The following is a 7,943-nucleotide window of genomic DNA, read 5'->3' as shown; positions in this document are numbered from 1 at the left end:
TAGATGGCACCATCTGTATTTCAATGTTTCACAGTCTCAGCAAAGAACATCATGCTACTGACTTGCCTGATGATTTTTGGGTATTAAAAGCTGCCCTTTGCAGGGCTTGACACCCAGAGTCTTCTAGGCACCTTGCCATGTGGCCTCCAGTTCTTCCCAACCACCACAATCTGATCCTCTGGTGTAATATAAACCCCAAAAGCAACAGAAATAAAACGCACCACTTCTCCATCCTTGAAAGTTTTTAAGACACGGACAGACAAAGCCTTGGCTGGGATGATGTCTTTGGGGCTGGTCCTGCTTTGATCAGGGAGTTGGACTAGATGTGACCTCCGGAGGTCCCTTCCCACCCTTCTTTTCTATGATTCATATGCCACACCTCTACTCTACAGCTCCTTCTGCTGTCAGGGTCTGAGCTTTGAGCTCCAGGCTCAGGCTTATCTGGTCCTTGCTTCTCCCCACCTCTGGTCACGGGGCTTGCCTTGCTGTTAATAGGGCCCAGGTGCTGCTAACCCCCTACTCAGCCACCCCCTGTTCTACTGGCAGCAGGTGCAGGTAGCACAGCTCTTTGCAGCCAGTCTCCTTGCAAGCCCCAATTGCTCCAAGTAATAGGGGGAAGGGGTCCCCTGCTAACAGGTTCCAAATGCTCCAAGTGGGAAAGTTAAGACGGAAAATATTTCCCCTGATTTCTTCTATACTTTCGTCCTTTGGAGGCTTTTATGAAGGGGACACTCCTGGTGCCGCTGCTGATTTGCTGGGTGGCTATGTACAACTTTAAATCTGAGCTTTCACAGATGTTGAGTGACTTGGGTTGCCTTTCGATGTCCCAATTTCCAAATGACTTGGTGGAGCTTGAGTAAGAAGACAGAGGCTCTGTATTTCCTGGCAAACTAGGCTCTTCCTCAGTACCCCAGGTTGGCATGAAGAAGTGGAGGCCTAAAATCACTAGTTACTCCTGAAAGTCCAGGCCAAGACTTTTTTTCAATAGCTCGGGTGTTCCTAAGAGGAACCCAAGGCAATCATTGCTTTATTAAGTGCTTTTCATTTTTGGCTGAAGAGCTTGGGGAGTATCATGGCCTTGCCTGAACTAGACTTCAGTTACGGGGATCTGTACAAAGGGACTTTTTCAACTGGGAGGAATCCCCATTGCATGCTGTAAAACCTGAACCCAGGAGTGCACGGCTGGGCAGCCGCATCACCGCTCTCAGGAGAAAATGGGGCCTGTTTTTACTATCCATGGTTGGAGAACATGAAGAAGCACAAGAAGTGAGAAACAGATTATGTCTCTGCCAGTTCTTAAAATTGCATTAACTGGAGGCTATGGGCACTCACCTGATCATAGTGAGAAAGGAAATACAAATTTACCCTTGTTTTCAAGATGCTGAACGATATATTTAAATCCATCCCTAAGGAGAGAGCTTGCTTGATGCTGCCGTTGTAACAACTGCCTGCTCCAGGCTGGGGCAGCACCAGTGAGAGGGATAGGACTCCCTTTATGACGTCCTTTAGCAACAATGGGATCCTGGAGACAGCCCCAACCATCCTGCCCCTGCTCCTGCCGGCTCCCACTTCTCTGCCTGTCTAGCAATGGTGGCAGCTGTTTCTTTCTGCAGGGCTGTCTGCAGAAGCCAGCATTTCAGAAGCCAAATTTTCTTCAGAGAGGAGGACGTTTTCTAACTCAGGAGAAGTTTGGGAAGAGAGGAGAGAGCACCTGCACCTCCTTGGCTGGGATGATGAAGTAGGTAGGTGGGAATAGGGAGGCAAAGATGATTGTTGAGATGCACAAGGAGATACTGGAAAATGGTGAGATCGTCCTCCTAACACTGCAGAAGCTGTCTCTTCATGGTAAGGTCCCACAGGGTCTGATTTAAAGAATGTCACTAGCCTGAACGTTAAACTAAGAATGGGTGTGTGAGCCCTTGGCCTTCCCTGTGTATGCAATGGATACCCAGAGATCCTGCCACCTTAGACCCTTAGTGGTTTAAGGCAAGATGATGCAGCAAAGAGTTTCCTGGGGAAACTCTTTGAGAAGATCATCAAGGAGCACATCTGTGACGGGCCACCATTGGGGATGATGCTCAAGGGCAATCAGCACGGTTTCATTAAGGGCAGGTCATGTCAGACCAACCTGATTGCCTTTTATGATCAGGTCACAAAAGCATTGGATGCAGTTGTCGCCGTGGATGTAGTCTTTCTGGACTTCAGCAAGGCCTTTGACACTCTCCCATCCCATCCTCATTAAAAAACTAGGTGACTGTGGCATCGATGCCTACATGGTCTGATGGATTGTGAATTGGCTGAAGGGTCGTACTCAGAGGGTGGTGGTGGACGGGTCATTTTCGACCTGGGGGAAGTGGGCAGAGGAGTCCCCCAGGGCTCGGTCCTTGGGCCCGCGCTGTTCAATTTCTTTATCAGCGATTTGGACGAAGGGGTGAAAAGCAACCTGTTCAAATTTGCTGATGATACCAAAATATGGGGTGAGGTAGGCATGCTAGTAGGGAGGGAAAATTACAGAAAGACCTGGATAGGTTACAGGGGTGGACTAACAAAGCCAGGATGCATTTCAATACGGACAAGTGCAGGGTGCTGCACTTGGGCAGTAGTAACCAGCAGCACACTTGTAAGATGGGAAACTCCCTTCTTGAGAGCATGGAGGCAGAAAGGGCTCTTGAAGTCATTATTGATCCCAAGATGAACATGGGCCGACAACGTGAGGTCACGGTCGGCAGGGCTAACCGAACCCTATCATGCATCCGCAGGTGCATCTCAAGCAGGTCCAAGGAGGTGATCCTCCCCCTCTACGCGACACTAGTCAGGCCGCAGCTGGAGTACTGTGTCCAGTTCTGGGCACCCCACTTCAAGAGGGATGTGGACAACATTGAGAGGGTCCAGAGGAGGGCCACCTGCACGATCCGGGGACAGCAGGGCAGACCCTACAATGAGAGGTTACGGGACCTGAACATGTTCAGCCTTCACAAGAGAAGGCTGAGCGGGGACCTTGTGACCGTCTATAAACTCACTAGGGGGGACCAGAAGGGTTTGGGGGAGACCTTGTTTCCCCTAGCGCCCCCCGGGATAACAAGGAATAACGGCCACAAGTTGTTGGAGAGTAGATTCAGATTAGACATCCGTAGGAACTACTTCACAGTCAGGGTGGCTAGGATTGGGAACCGACTTCCAAGGGTCGTGGTGCTGGCTCCTACCCTGGGGGTCTTTAAGAAGTGGCTTGATGTCTACCTGGCTGGGGTCATTTGAACCCAGTTTTCTTCCTGCCCAGGCAGGGGGTCGGACTAGAAGATCTACAAGGTCCCTTCCGACCCGACTTCTAGGATTCTATGAAGACTCCTGGGTTCTGTTCCTAAATCTTCCACCAGCTTCCTGTGCAGCCTTTGGACAAAAGTCACTGGATTCCTATTTGAAATCTCTGGGTTTATGTTGTGAATCATGCAAGGGGTCTGAATGAAGCAGCTGGCCCACTCCTCCACTGCTGTGTCCCTGTGCTGCCCCTTGTTGCCAGAATGGCAGCAGAGAAAAAGTTTAAGAAACTGGCAGATGGAGCAGTTAGCTGTGTCAGTCTGTAGTCAGGGAGAAGGCAGGGGAGAGGGGCACCTTTGCCATCTCTGAGACAGTTTGTCTATATGGTACCTTCAAAGTGGCAGAAGGATGAAGGTGCTTTGCTGCTGGACATGGCAGTCCCTAGGGTTGGTGCGCACAGTTGGGTAAATGCCACTTGAACTAGAGAAAGACAAGGCTTTCTGATGATATCTTTTATGGACCAGTTATATAGTATGGAGAGCTATTTGGCAAGGTTCAGGCATGAGGTGCTCTTTTTCAGTCCACAAACTTGTCCAACAGCTCTCCCAGCTATACAGATAGTCCAGCATCGCAAGATATCACATTAAAAGCCTTGGCTCTTGCTGTTTCCTGAACCATCATGCCTACAACTTCACTCCAATCTTAATTTAATTCTGCATATTGGCAAATGGTACCATCCATCCAGTCAATACATCACCTGAGTTATGGGTGCAGTTAGCATGCAGCCAAGATCTCTTCTGCTGGTAGAGCTTATAGGAATGAACTGGGCTTATACAGTACATGTATATCAAATGTGTATCATCAGTACATGTTTTATCAATACAGCTATTGCCAAGGTTAGGGATTGTACTGATTCAACTAAAAAAAAAAATTGCACTCCTCAGTGAATTACCATCTTGTAGAAAACTCATATATAAACCAGGCATAATCCTGTCCTGAACTCTACTGGGTTTTGTACGTGAAATTCCAGCAGGGTCCATAGTTGTATTGGGGTAAAAACAGTGGAGAATTCAACCCTGACTCTCTAGAGGAGTTGCACTATTAAAGGCCTGTCTGCTCGGGGTTATCGGGGGTCCCCTCACACTGCATGGAAGAGAGGGGTGATCTCTCTACACCCCAGCTGGGCTTCCTGCACCTGAAACTCCAATCGTCATCCACCGGATGTGGCGTGCTTCCGCCTCACAACATCTATGTAATAGTGCTGTTTGTTACTCAGCTGTTCGGTCTCTGGGTATTTCTGTAGAGCTTTGAGACCCTTCTCAATGAAGATTTTAAGTGGGTAGGATGCTGTTACTAATGAAGTGGGTGGGATGACATCACAGGGCTTTGTGTGGCTTTATTCATGTTTGTAGAGTGCTCTGAGCTTGTCCCAGGAAGGCCTTCCAGAGGTGTAAAACAGGATTAATCTCCTCATAGCCACTGTTGTAGCAATGGCGTGTCCATGGGCCTTATCTTTGTGTCCTGTGAGATCTCTACAAGTAGTACAAGACCACCCTCTACTCTTTTCAACTCATCAATCAGCAACAGTCTGTGAAATCCACACTCAAGTAGATTGGCGTTCTGTGCATCCAGGATGAAAAAGTGAACGTGAACTTTTCCAGAGTTTCTGCCAGCTATTGACTGTACCGGGACACTGGCCAACGCACTAGTAAATGTGAGTTGGTTACTTTCCGGGAGTGCTTCTTTCAAGCCAGTCCCAGAGAAATTTAATGTGAGCAGTTCAGTTGCCAGACCTGTTCTGGGGTGGATCTAGGTTGCTTGCACCTCACTTTGTCATCGTGCAGGTGCTGCACAGCCCTCTCAGCCCACCAGCTCATCAGGTGGGTCCTGCAGAACCATGACTTTTGCATGGCTCTGAAACCCAGGGTGAGCACTGCTGCTGCTCACACCTTCCCCCTGCCCCCTGGTTTGGCAGCAAGGGCAAAGATATGGAAGTGCTCCTCCCCAGATCTACCCATGAGCTGTCTGACCACCTGGGCTTGTTTAACTGATAGACACTTATGGTCTGTGATGCAAAATGATGCAAACATGCACGTTTCAGCACTCTGGGAGACGGCCTTTCCTGGGCAATCAGGTCGGTCAGGCATGACTTGCCTTGGTGAATCCATGCTGACTGGTCCTAATCACGTTCTTCTCCTCCAAGAAATGGATTCCTTGAGGACCTGCTCCCTTATTTTTCCCAGGACTGAGGTGAGGCTGACTTCTCTGTAGTTCCCTGGATCCTCCTTCTTCCGTTTCTTAAAGATGGGCACTATATTTGCCCTTTTCCTATCATCCAGGACCTCCCCCAATCACCATGAGTTTTTAAAGATAATGACCAGCAGCTCTGCAATCCCATCAGCCAACTCCCTCAGCACCTTTGGATGCATTGCATCTGGTCCCATGGACTTGTACACATCCAGCTTATCTAAATAGTCCCTAACCTGCACCGAGGACTGCTCACCTTCTCCCCAAACTGTGCTGCCCACTGCAGTAGTCTGAGAGCTGATTTTTCCTGTGAAGACTGAGCTGAAAAAGGCACTGAGCACTTCAGCCTTTTCCTCATCAGCTGTCACTAGGTTGCCTCCCCCATTCAGTAATGGGCCCACACTTTCCCTAACCTTTATCTTGTGGCTAACATATCTGTAGAAACCCTTCATCCTGCATGGCCGGGATGGCAGTACATGAGGTATGCCAAGTGCTGCGGGATGTTGCGGTGAACAACTTCCATCTGCCTCCATAACCTCAGGGAAGTTGTTGAAGGCTTCAAGGCAATGGGGTTCCCTAACTGCGTGTGTGCATCTCTCCTGGTCCTATCCCCATCCCAAGAGAGATGGTCAGTCATCAACAGGCAGGGATTTGCCTCAGTGATCTTCTGAGCTATAGCTGATCACTAAGGATGCTTCACTAACATTTATACAGGCTGGGCAGGCAGCACTCATGATGCGCATGTCTTTCAAAACTGCCCGCAGCCTGGCATGATGGAGAAAGGACAATATGCACCTGTGGTCCCCGATGTACCGATCTGGGGTGGCTCCATGCCCTGCTTTTCATAGCAGATACAGCTTACCCCTTCCTGCCCTGGCTCACGAAGCCATATGGAGGACAAGTTACTGAGTGGCAAAAGTCCTCATTCAATTACTGTGAAGCAATCCCCTACCCCTCTCTCTGACCCTCACTATCCCAAGTGACCCCTCTCTCTCCTCATTTTTTTCTTGGTTCAGACTGGTCAATCTGGTGACCTGGCCAGATAAAATTCCCAGGAGAATCGGGGGGAGGGTTCTCTTCCTTCTGGCAGGCATTTTGCAAGCTACAAGCAAATACCGCAGGCTGCTGCCTGGTGATTTTGTCTAAGTAAAAACCTGGATACCTGCCAGGAGTTAGGATTTATGTCTAGGCCAGTCGCATCTTAAAAGGATCACTGCATCCAATCTCTGTAATCTTGGGATGCTTCAGGCTAAAAGAAGCACCCAGAAATATTACTGTGAGCAAAGCACCCCCAAGGTTCACAGGATCTGTGTGCCCCGGGCTGCAAAGAGCCCTGCAGAGACCAGTGTCTGGGTGGTGGCAGCATTACCCCAGGCTTGCGGATGTTCCCCAGGAAGTGGGACAGCCAGCTGTAGGCTCCCCAAGGAAGACTCCCAAAGCAAGGTTTTGGGCCTGGTAGAGTAAGGTAGGTGGCTTTGCATAGTTGCATCCCTTAATGTGCATGCCACAATTACCACCTCAGCAAATGCCGTATGACTGTTGAATACGCCTTTGGGCATCTGAAAGCACAATGGAGATCACTGAACTACAGGCTCGAGGTGGAGCCAGAAAACATTACCGCTTTCATTGTGGCAACCTGCATACTCCACAATATTAGCGAGACCAAGGGGGTGATTTTCAGTGACTCCTGGTCTGAGGAATTGCAGGAAGTGAAGGAGGCATTGGCCAGACACAGAAGTGGCCAGGCAATGCACGGTGCCCCCTTAGATCAGCAAGAAAACAGTGGTCAGGGAGCTATTGTGCAGAATTGCCTGGCCGCAAACATTTTGGTGGCTGCAGATGAAAAGGGTGCTCTGTAGGCCACTATGCTAAAATGTTCAGCTGTTAACTGTTACCCTTGAGTGTTTCTATAAATAAAATAAAATAAATTGTTGCAGCAATTCTGTCTCATAAGTACATCCTCTGCAGTGGGAGTGGGGGAGGAAAGAGGGGTAGCTGGAGATGGCTGAATTGTAAAGGTTTTCCTTTGCTTTGTGGTGGTGGGGAGGGAGGAGGTGTCAGTCTGTGCCGGGGCAAAGGGTTTTCTCACAGTTGTTGGCAGCCTGGCCACGGGCATCAGGGGTGGGCAATGAGTACCTCCTCCCCTCCAGCTGTGCCAATGCCTAGGGGTGGGCGTGGGGCTCCATGTGGGCAGCGGCAGCTTCCCATGGTTTTTTGAAATCTGAACCACCAAGACTGCAGCAGAGCAGGGGGCTTGGTGGGGAGGGGTCTGCCACTCAAGCGGGGGAAAGGGGACAGGCAGGGGGGCTTTTGGGGCTGGTGCCAATGCTCGCAGGGGTGGAGAGGTCACGAGACACTGCCTTGTGGGGTGGGGCAGGGGACATGGCCAGGTGCCTGGTGCGGTGCTGGAGCCCCATCCCTTCCTCTTCCCTCCAGCTCTG

Source organism: Alligator sinensis, unplaced genomic scaffold, assembly GCF_000455745.1.
Source record: "Alligator sinensis unplaced genomic scaffold, ASM45574v1 scaffold551_1, whole genome shotgun sequence".
Taxonomy (NCBI): Eukaryota; Metazoa; Chordata; order Crocodylia; family Alligatoridae; genus Alligator; species Alligator sinensis.
This window is presented reverse-complemented; position numbering follows the sequence as displayed.